The 12,251-nt window shown below is 35.3% G+C and overlaps 1 pseudogene; it reads right to left on the bottom strand.

The window, feature by feature from the left end:
- The window catches only part of LOC102871803, a 72,615-nt pseudogene that overhangs the window by 4,269 nt on the left and 56,095 nt on the right, over positions 1–12,251 (bottom strand).

The following is a 12,251-nucleotide window of genomic DNA, read 5'->3' as shown; positions in this document are numbered from 1 at the left end:
TTTTTAATACTGATTTCATCAATAGAATTTAACAGGCTCAAGCTAAGCAAAAATTTCTATTCAAATGAGGTTATTTTCTACCTTTATATATTATTTTAAAATAGAATTACAGGAATACATTAGTGCTTGATAAATACTAGTTTTTAGAAGGTTACTATCTTAAATTTTAAGCATAACTTTTATAGATACATCAATATGTAGATATTAATATCATATTTCCATAACATTGAAATATATACTTTCAATAAGTCATCTATCACTTTGTTGCTTCATTTTACTTCAATATAATTTAAAGTTAACACTTCTAATAGCTCATAGGAAAGATTGATAACTTTTAATCTTTGTTAAGCTTCTTTATTTAAGACCATCAAGATTTAATTTTTTTTAATCTTACCACTTGATAGATAAGTGGCTTATAAATCCATTTCTTTTCTAACTTTTCTAATTAATCTGAATGTCACTAATGAGGTCAAAAGTAGAAAAGTTGGGGGGAAAAATCTTGAAAGCTACATCTTACAAATATGTTTTTTAATCCATGTCAACTCCCAGATAATGCCATCTGCGCTAATCTTTAACCCCCTCCACAGGAGTGCTTTAAGTTGCCTTTTCTTTGATTTATCAGACAGTTCACCATGGCCTAACCCTGTCAGCTTTAGTTCAGAAGAGCTATCACAAAAAATAGGCCTCTGATCTGACAAATTGATTGGCTGCAAGGAAGAATTTAACAAGAAAAGGATCTCCCTAAAAAGAGATAAAACCCTTTTATTCCAGTTCTCAGCATTTGCTATGTAGTTAGAATTCATAAACAGCCATAAAGAAAAAGGAAATATAACAAATAATCTGTAAGCCTGCAAACAAAGGAAAATAGCAAAAGACTCATAACTTTACAGCTTACTATTTAAAGTTAGATTTTAGAGTGTTAAATACTGTATTTTGTTTAAGTCCTAATTAAAATACACTACTGTCCAGTGGATTCCAACTCATAAAAATCCTGAAGCATAGAGTAAAACTGCTGTATAGGGTTTCCAGAATTATAATCTTTATGAAGTTGGTTGTCATACTCTGCTCCAAATAAAAAGCTAATGTGTTAGAAATATTAACACTTTTTTTTTTTGGTTAGCAGCCAAACATTTAAACACTAAATAACTAAAGTACCTTTAAGACTCTTAGTTAAAGGCTAATTAAAAAGTATCATCCTAATTAGAAAACAGATATTAAAATTCTTATAATGTTTTCAAGCTAATTCCAATTACATAATGGTAATTGGGCATTAGTATCATAAATTGTGATCTACTGAAAGCTTATTTGTCAGATTATAAAAGATGTTGATGTGGTTTTTTAGATAATTTTTGCATATGAAACTTTGGTTTTTGCTAAATAACTTCACTACTAGCAATCAACAGTCTAGGAATTATTTATTTATCTATTTATTAAGTTTAGGTCACTTGTACTCACATATCCATCAGGTTGCAAGGAGTTTAAAATATATCTTTGAAAATGTTTGTAAAAATTCAAATATTATACTGAGGTAATATTTGCAATATCTTTTTTCTAAAGTGTTTGCTTATTTTTAACTTTGTAGTAAATTTAGGGTAACTTCCATTATTTTAAGTCCTGGATAATATAACTTTGTTTTTTTTTGTTTCATTAAACTTTGATATCTTCTCCCTCCGCCTGTGTCTAGTGTGTAGTGTCTAGTGCTAGTGAGTTGTGTTGATAATCTTAAAACAGGCAGTTATAATCCATCAGCTGCTTTGTGAAAGAAAGGTGCACAATTGTATTTCATGTGACTCACAGCCTGTAAAAATCTACCTTAACGTCAGCTTTTAATTAGTTATGACTCCTAACAATAACAATCACTAGGTACTAAATAAATTGCAGCTTGAATACCACTTTTATTCCTGGAGGCATTCATGATAATCTGTCTTTGTCTCATGATGTTGTCAAAACCAGATTAAAATTAATGATGGAGACATTATTTAGTGCTAATAAGACAACTTTGACTCCATGTGACTGAACCGCAATACCCTTTATGTGACATTATTAACCATGCCCATTGACTTTTTTTTTTATTGATTGATCAATTGATTGTTTAAAGAATATGTTCTCTTGGTCCTTCTGCACAAAATGTGATTACTCAATGACTTTTGGTTAGTAGTTATTTTTGTTGTTGAGTACTTTTGAGCTGGAACTGACCCATTACTGACCTTCCAGTGGGTATTCAGAGTCAGTAAATTGTATGTGAGGAGATTGACTCACAGAAATAGGTTCATTCACAGAACAGTTGGTGGATTTGAACCACATGTCTTTGTGTTGACAGTACACAAAGTCACATGGGCTCCTTTTGATAGAGCACTTAAATATTGACATCTTGAGAGGTTCTAAGTAACCAGTGACCATCTTTACAACCTTTGTACATTTTAGACAATCTTAAGAATAATTTTTATGTGTTTTCTACAGCTATACTTTATGGATTTATGTTATTTTGTTTATTTTTGTTCTCTAGATTTTGAGCAACCATGTTAACTACATAATAGTAGTCTCTTAGATTCTCTTTCTGCTAAAGATATCTAGACAATGCTTGCATTATTTGCAAATATCCAATTGTATGGTATTAGAGTAAGAAAGCAACAATCTAGACTTAAATATTTAGTGATGCTATAACAGAGACACTTGCTAGTAGATGACCTTTAAGTACAGAAATTTATTTTCATATAGATTAGGAGGCTAAAAGTCATGTCTCTAAGGAGAGGTCTGTTCTAGCTTATTTCTACTTCTATCTGCTGCCTTTGCTGTTAGGTGCCATCTAGTTGACCATGACTAATAGTGACCCTGTGAATCCTGAACCCTGTCCTATCCTGTGTCATGTTCATCATCCCTAACACATTTTAGCCAACTGCTTGGATCACTGCATCAATCTATCATACAGAATCTTTTCTCTTTCACTGACCCTTCTCCTTTCCAATCACAATATCCCTCTACAAGAAATAGTCTCTCCTAGAAACATGCCTCAGATGCATGAGATGAAATTGTAATTTTTTCCTACAAGGAACATTCTGATTGCCTTTCTTTATAATATACTTTTTTTTTTCCTTCTTTTGGTAGTCCATGGAATATTCATGCTCTTCTCTGTCACCACAATTCAAAGGTGTCAATTCTTCCCCTCAGCCTTATTCATTGCTTCGTTCTCAGATGCATAACATGTGATGGTAAAGATCATGACCTGAATCAGGCACACATTAATCATCAAAATTCACAGCATTGCTCCTTAGTAATTTGGAGGATTACTTGACAGGAGACTTTCCCAATGCAATCCATATCTTGATCTTCTGATATCTGGTACCTGTTTGGTGGTGGTGCTGTTGTTGTTATGTGCCATCGAGTCGCTTGAGACCCATAGCGACCCTATGTAAACAGCTCTAAACCCTGCTCTATCCTGTGCCAATCTCACTGTCTTTGACACACCCATGCCGATTACCCCAGTCACCAAATCAGTCCACCTCCTAGAGGTCCTTCCCCTCCTGTGCTGTCCCTCCACCCTACCAAACATGTCCTTCTCCGAGGACCGGTCTATCCTTACAACATGACCAAAGTGTGTCAGATGAAGCCTCAGAATCCTTGCCTCCAAGGAGCAGTCCAGTTTAACCCTCTCCAGGAAGAATATGTTTGTTTTCTTAGCCATTCATGGTACCCTCAATATTCTTCTCCAACAGCAAAGCTCAAAGGCATCAATTCTCCATCTATCCTCCCTAGTCATTGTCCAACTCTCTGAGGCATAACAAGTTATTGGAAAGACCATGGCCTGTATCAGATGGACCTTAGTCTCCAAAGAGACAATTTTGCCTTCAGTACTTTAGAGACGTCCCTAACAGCAGGCTTTCCCATTACAATATGTTTTTAATTTCCTGTCTGCTGGTGCCAAGAGTGTTGATTGTCGAGCCAAGCACACTAAAGCTGTGAACAATCTCAAGTTCTTCACTATCCATCCTGATGCTGCCAGTTGGTCCAGTGGTGAGAATCTTTGTCTTCTTGACATTGAGCCTCAATGCATAGTGAAAGCTGAAGTCTTTCTGCATCAAGTGCTTCAGGTCCTGCCTCAGTTTCAGCAAGCAGGGTTGTGTCATCTGCTTAACGCAGATTGTTGATAGATCTTCCACCAATCCTGATGATACATTTCTCCTCATAGAGCCCAGCCTCCCAGATGATCTGTTCTGCAAACAGGTTGAGAAAGTATGGAGACAGGACACATCCCTGGCATACACCCTTCCCAATTTTGAACCATGCAGTGTTTCCTTGCTCTGTTCTGATGACTGCCTCTTGGTCCAGGTATAGGTTTCTCATTAGCATGATAAAGTGTTCTGGGATTCCCATTCTTCTCAGAGTCAACCACAGTTTGTTATGATCCACACAGTCAAACACCTTTGCATAATCAATGAAGCACAGATAGGCATTCCTCCGGTACTCTCTGCTTTCAGCCAAGATCCATCTAACATTAGCTACAAAATCCCTAGGACCATAGACCCTTATCATTCCAGCCTGGCCTTCTGGCAGTTCTCTTGTGATGTGCTGTTTCAGTCATTTTTGGATAATCTTCAGCAAAATCTTGCTTGCATGTGAAATCAGTGATATAGTTCTATAGTTTCCACACTCTGTTGGATCACCATTGTTTGGGATGGGAACAAATATAGATTTCTTCCAGTCAGTTGGCCAAGTGGTTGCTCTCCAGATTTCTTGTCACAGCTTGGTGAGCACGTTCAGGGCTGCATCTGTTAGCAGAAATATGTCAATTGGTATGTCATCTATTCCTGAGGCCTTATTTTTTGTTTTTTCCTTCAAAGCTATTAGATCAAAGGCTGGACAATGGAGATAGATGTTTAAAGTGGATGGGTATCTTGATAGATGGTAGAACAAAAAATAAGAGTGTCGAGACACTTGTGCCAAGGGCAGGGACAACACTGAAACTAATGGTTAATTCCACAAGAAGGGATATACTTTCCCTCTTTCTGTAAAGTGCTTATCTGTTGGATACTTCTCTAAATCTGAACATCCAGGTTAAGACTCACTAGGAAGAAGGATTGGTCATTCACTTCCAAAATAGCACGCTTCTGAAAACCCTATGCACCTGTTTGATAGCTTCCAGCAATTTTTGAGGCCTCTAAACTTGTGAATGCATTTTTTACCTTCCCTATGCATATGTGTATCTCTGTGTATATGTATGTATGACTGTCACCATGTGTATTCATGCACTTATCTAATTTACTTCTTTAATAAATCAAAAGAAGTTTGGGTTTTGTGTTTTTTGTTTCTTTGTTGGGTTTTTTTTCCACATATACTATTGACTTCCTAAACAACTTGCCTCTGTAAACTGAATGAACTTAGAGAAATGATGATAATTATAGAACAGGGTTCAAGTCTTTTTTTCATAGGGTTGCTATGAGTTGCTCTCAACTCAACCCACTTAACAACAACAACAAAACTGTTAAGAGTCTGTTATTGTTATTAATAGGCATTAGGCACTATCAAGTCAGTTCTGATCCAGAGTGACGCTATATACAACAGAATATAACATGTTCTGGTCTTAAATCACCTTCCTAATCATTTCTTCACTTGAATCATTTGTTGCAACCATTGTCTCAAGTCATTGAGATCGTTCTTTTTTTTCTCCTTTTTTTTCACTTATCATCTCTCAAACCTGATGTCTTTCTCCAGAAACTGGTCCCTCTTGATAACATACTTAAAGATAGTGAGATTAAATCTTGCCATTCTCTCCTCCAAGATCATTCTGGCTACACTTCTCTCAAGACTGATCTGAAAGCTGGACAATGACTAAGGATGACAGAAGAAGAATCAATGCCTTTGAGTTGTTGTGCTATAGAAGAGTATTGAATGGACTGCTAAAGGAGGCTACTCCTTGGAGGTAAGGATTTTGAAACTTCCTCTGTTTTACTTTGGGTATGTTGCAAGAAGGAACCAATGCTTGGAGAGGGATATTAGGCTTGGAAGGGTAAAGGGACAGCACAAGATAGAAAGACCCTGAATGATATGGATTCACTCAGTGACTGGAATAATAGAGTAGGTGTGTCAGAGACAAGGAGGTTGGCTCAAGATAGAATAGAGTAGGATTCAGAACTGTTGTACTTGGGTCATTATGAGTTGCAAGTGACTCCACGGCACATAGCACCAATAAGTCTGTTAGGGCATCATTAACATAACAAACCCTCATTACTATAGCAAAAATATACACAAAATATAGTAATAGGTAAGAAAGATTTAAGTTTTCAATACTTATTTTGTGGTTTGCAATTCAATCTGCAAGAATTCTGGTGTCATAATGTTTTATGTGTAAGGCTACTGACTAAAAAATCAGTTGTTTTACTCTACCATTTGCTCTGCAGGAGAAAGATAGACAATCTTCTTATTTAAAGATTTATAGCCTTGGAAATACAATGCAAAGTCACTATAAGTTGGCTTCTTCTAGATGGCAGAAGAATTTTCAAATTGGAGAAACAAATCAAACTACCACCACAAAAAAAAATTTAAAAATTGAAATGTTTCTGTCCTCTCTCTAAAATAATAAAATAATAGTTATACTACAACTTAAATTTTATTATTATTTACAACCTTGTAAACCAAATGGGTTACCATAAGCTACCATAAGTTCTATGATCATGGATAATTTAACTAATTTTTCATATATGACAGTTTCTCATTGCCTTTGAATTACAACTGACTCACAGATCTCCCTCCAGTGGGTTCTTTGAAGCTGTAAATCATACAAGAAAATACTGGATATTTTTTTTCCACAGAGATGAATTCAAACTGCCAAAGAGGCACCTTTTAATTTAGGAGTTCAAGTCCCTATGGACTATGCCACCTGAACTCCCTTAAAGTTTGAAACAGTATTAGGAGTATAAGACAATATGCATTCATAAGTTGGAAAATATTATTTATTCCAGGACCACTGTCTTTAGATGCTATATACTTGGTTTTAACTCATAATTGAACTATATAGCTGTTATGTGCTGTCAAATTGACTCATAGTGACCCTAAATACAATAGCTCTGAACCCTGCACTATCCTGAGACAGTCTCATTATCTCCAAAAAAATTACTCCCATTATCTAAGTTGCTAAGTCAATCCATCTTATAAAAATATAGAACACTTCTGGAATTTGTGCATTGAAAACCAAATATACCCAATCTTAAATCTTCTCATAATTACTGCTAGTTTTGAGAATATGTTGTAGCCCCTGTGTCCACCTATCAAATTGAAGTTCTGTTTGCTTTTTTAAAAATTGATCCTACACTTTCCCAAGTAGTATAGGATATCCTTCTTCAGGGTCAGATTGACCCTGATAACATATTCAAATTACATGTGATTAAGTCTCACAATCATTGCTTCTCAAAAAACCATTCTAATAGTACTGCCTACATGACAGATATGTTCATATTCCTGATATTCCATGGTATATTTTATATTCTTGGTCAACATCATCACTTAATGGGGTCACTTATACTTCAGAATTTCTTATATATTGTCCCTTTTACACATACATATGTGATGTACTGCTGTTCAACTGGAAGAGTACATCAAGAGAGAACTATCAGAAATGCAGTCTGGGTTTAGAAGTGTTCATATAACTAGGGATATCACTGACAGTATCAGAAGGATCTTGCCTTAAAACAGAGAGTACCAGAAGAATGTCTATTTGTGTTTTATTGACTATACAAAGATAATTGACTGTGTGGGTTGTGCTCTTGTGAAATCTATGCTTAGACCAAGAAAGAAACAATCATCAGAACAGAACAAGGAAATACTGCATGGTTCAAAATCAAAACAAGAGTGCATCAGGGCTGCATCCCATTTCCGTGCCTTCTCTATTTGTATGCAGTACAGATTATTCAAGAGGCTGGACTTTATGAGGAGGAATGTGGCATCAGGATTGGAGGAAGACTCATCAGCAACCTGTGTTATGAAGATGACACCCATTGCTTGTCAAAACTGAAGAGGACCTGAAACATTTGCTGCAAAAGATCATGACTGTAGTCTTCAATATGGATTGAATCTGAACATCACGAAGACAAAGATTCTCACCACTGGGTAAATTGGCAGCACCATGACAGATGAAGAAATTGAGATTGTTAATAATTTCATCTTGCTTGGATACAATCAACATTTTTGGCACCAGCATTTAGGAAATCAGAAGCTAAATTGTATTAAGATTATCTGCTGTCAGGGACTTCTTTAGAGTATTAAAGAGCAATAAGGTCAGTCAAAAGACTAAGATCCACTTGATCTTTGCCATGGTATTTATAATTGCTTGCTATGCATCAGAGAGCAGGACAATGACTAAGGATGACACAGAAAAATCAGTGCTTTTGGATTGTGGTGCTGGAGAAGAGTATTGAACATAACATGGACTGTCAAGAGAACAAACAAGTATGTCCTAGAGAGAGTGAAAATGAGCTACTCCTTGGAGGATTTTGAAGCTCTGTCTCACATACTTTGGGCATGTTGTCAGGAGAGACCAGTCCATGGCACAGAGGACATCCTGCTTGGAAGGGTAGAGAATCAATGCAAGAGAAGACCCTGGATGAAATAGATTGACTCAGTAACTGGGGTACTGGGCGTAGGTGTGACTGAGATAGTGAGCCTGGCTCAGGATAGGGCAAGGTTCAGAGAGAGCTGTTGTTCAATAGGGTCACTGTAAGTCATTGTGGACTCAAGGGTACATAACAACAACTTGAGGTGACTGTGTGAGGTATGACTTTTTCTTTAAAATGTTATATTAATGTTTACATCTTTTTTATTTATTTATTGCAAATTTTTGTCACTTTTAAAGAATCTTAATGAGGTCTCTAGCAGCAGACTTTGCCAATGCTTTGTTTTTTAATTTGACTGTTTTGTTTTTTATTTTTATGGGTGTTGTTTAGGTTCAATAAAATTAAATTATTGACATTTTCCATTTTATCTCCACCTTTCATAAAGTTACTTAGTAGTCTTCTGTGGATTTTGCTTTCTTGCTATTAAGAAGTAATTTTTACTAAAAATTTTATCTTTCACTTCCATCAGTTGGTGATTCACTTATTTATTTTCCTCCTTCAAGTAAGGTTGTTTCATTCTATACTACGGATCTTCGTTTTTGCTTCCAACTTTCTCATTCAAATCATAGGTTATTCTCAAGCATCTTTATTTATATCTGATTAATTTCAAATTAGAGAAGTTACTAAAATCTTCATTTTTTCATTGTAGTGTGTACATCTGACTAGCACTCAAACAGATGGTATTTCTTGTAATTATATGGATATTATCATATCACAGACAATTATTTATTTTAGAATCTATCTTGAACTGTTATTTATATTTCATTATGAATGTGACTATTTTTTGTCACTTTGTTACAGAATAAGAGGTCATATGATTGTTCAATTCATAATGGAAAATATAAGTCCATTTTAGCTCATTAATGTCTGGACTATAGATCTTTATGCATCCTGTTTCATTTTTTATGATTTATATTTTATGATTTCCATGTTATGACTATAAATTAATGTTTACAGCTATTTTTCAGCATTTTCAATTATGACACTTCAATAAATTAGTTTCAAAACTTGATTCAATTCATGTTCAAATGCTGTCATACTTTAATTCTGATTTCAAATATCCTAAGCAAGAAAATTACGCCTTTGAATTGTGGTGCTGGAGAGAAATTGTGAACATATCATCGACTGCCAAGAAAACAAGTAGGTCTGTCTTGGAAAGGGTGAAACCAAGTTTCTTCTTGGAGGCTAGGATTTTGAAGTTTCCTCTTACGTACTTAGGGCATGTGGCCAGGAGGGACCAGTCCTTAAATAAGGACATCATGCTCGGAATGGTGGAGGGCCAGTGCAGGAGAGGAAGACCTTGGATGAGATGGACTAATATACTAACTAAGGCAATGGATATAGGTGTGTAAGAATCGGTGAGACTGTCTCAGGACAAGTCAGGCTTCAGAGCTATTGTGCATAGGGTTATGATGAGTTGCAGACAACTCGATGGCACACAACAAGCAAGCAAAAAATAATGGCTACGAATAAATAAATCTCTGAAAGTAAAAAACTAATAATTTTCAGTATTTTTTAAGGCTTGATAAATTTGCTTATACATTACATGATCATGATATGAGTATTTAGAGCAAGAAGACTTGACTAGAATACATTTGAGCTAATGTCCAAATAAAACACATGGATAATATTCTTATATCCATAAAATAATTCTTGTATTATAAAGAGGAATAGCCTTTTTAATTGTACTAATATTTATCCCTTTTTCATTTCTTCCAAAGTTTGTCACTTTGAAAAAAATCCAAAACTTAAAATATTATTTCTCATTTTATTAAACTCATTGAGACTTCAGTAAGCATATTAGATCTTAAGGAGCATGCATTTAAAAAATAATTATTGTTTATAAAAATCTAGAAAGACCCTTAACAAGATGGGTTGATTCAGTGACTGGGGAAACAGGGGCAGGTATGACAGAGACAATAATATTGGTTCACCAAGGACTAGTCCCTCCTTGCCAAATACTCAAAGTATGTGAGAACTTCAGAATCTTTACTTCCAAGGATAAATTTTGTTTCACCCTCTCCAAGATAGATCAGTTTGTTCTCTTCATGATCCATAGTGTGTTTGATACTTTTCTTTATCACCATAATCAAAGGCATCACTTCTTCTGTCATCCTTAATTATTGTCCAGCTTTCTGATGGATGATAAATAATTGCAAAGATCATGGCCTGCATTAGGCACACCTTAGTCCCTAGCCTGACATTACTGTTTATTTGCTAATTACTGATCATTTTGTTGCCTTAAATGTCATGTCAGTCACTGGTGTGAAAACACACTAGAGTGAAAAATCCAGCAAAAATTCACAGAAGAAAAGTCAGGTAAAAGAAACAAAACATGGTACTAGCAATATAAGTGAGGTTCAAAGAACCATTTAGTTATGTTTATAGTTTGAAATACTGCCATTTAAGAGAATAGTTAAAGAATCTAATAATCTTCAAACTACTATATATCTAAAGACTCGAGTCAGAGTTTCTTTCTTCTTCTATTACATGGAGTTGTTTAGTTCAATCTTCATAAACTGAAATGGAGGGATAAAATTGAGGATAATATAATAGGACAAGAACCCTAATGCTACAGATTGCCTGGTTTCTTGAACATTCTGATTTTTTAATGTGCAAAAATTATGAAGGACTTTGCTTTTTGGCTTTGGTTATCTTAATCATTCTTCCCTTTACACATTCAGTTATCCAGAAGAATCTTTAGTCTGCCTTGTCTCTTTCCATATAACTACAAAAGCAAAGTCTCTCTGGATATAAAGTAATTGGATATATAGACTCTCTGGTTATATAGTCATTTTCACATGGTCTTGAGAATTAAAAATTGCAAATTAATATCTTTCAGGTTGAGATGATGTTGTTTGTTGTTTGGTGCTGTCGAGTCATTGACAACTCATAGCGACCCTATGAAGAAACAGCTTGAGCACTGTTCGTACATAGAGTTTCCAGAGGCAAGCCATTTCAGAAGTGGATGCCGCTCACTCCTGCTTCCAGGCTTGATTTAAGTTGGGAAGCTCCAGCCAATACTGTCCACCATGGGTACCCATTACCACGAGTGGTTGAGATGATAGACAATGATAAATTATCTTCCCAAAACACATTTTCTAAATAATATTTTTGTGTTATATTGATTTACTTACAAAGTTTATGTACATTGTTTTTCACACTGGATCTTTCCCATTTCCTTTTTCAACCTTCCCTCCATCTATCAAATTGTGTGAACCTATGATTAACCACATACTCCCTCATCACTGCCAACCTTACCCAGTCCATTCTCACTCACCCCTATGCTCTCACCCTCCTCCCTTTGGATCCTCATACAAGTTCTACAATAATAGTCTCACATAATATTTGTTCTTATGGGACTGAATTAGTGCACTTAGAATAATTCTATCCAGTGCCTCTCAAGTTAGGTAATGATTTGCAAAATCATTGCTCCCACATGCTATGTAGTATTCCATGGGTGATTGTATCATAATTTCTGAATGCATTTGACTATGGCTGGGCATTTGGGCTGTTCCCATGTTTTTGTGATGATGAATAATGCTGCTTGAACATTTGTGTATGTGTCTCCATTTGTGCCTTAGTTCTCATTTCTTGGGGTATATTCCAAGCAGTAGAATACTAACTGTTGTTGTTGTTGTTGTTGTT

The sequence above is a fragment of the Elephantulus edwardii genome, unplaced genomic scaffold (assembly GCF_000299155.1).
Source record: "Elephantulus edwardii isolate Elephantulus edwardi_28Jun2011 unplaced genomic scaffold, EleEdw1.0 scaffold00136, whole genome shotgun sequence".
NCBI classification, from domain to species: Eukaryota; Metazoa; Chordata; class Mammalia; order Macroscelidea; family Macroscelididae; genus Elephantulus; species Elephantulus edwardii.
The sequence above is the reverse complement of the archived record's forward strand: the minus strand, read 5'-3'. Positions and strand labels throughout refer to the sequence as shown.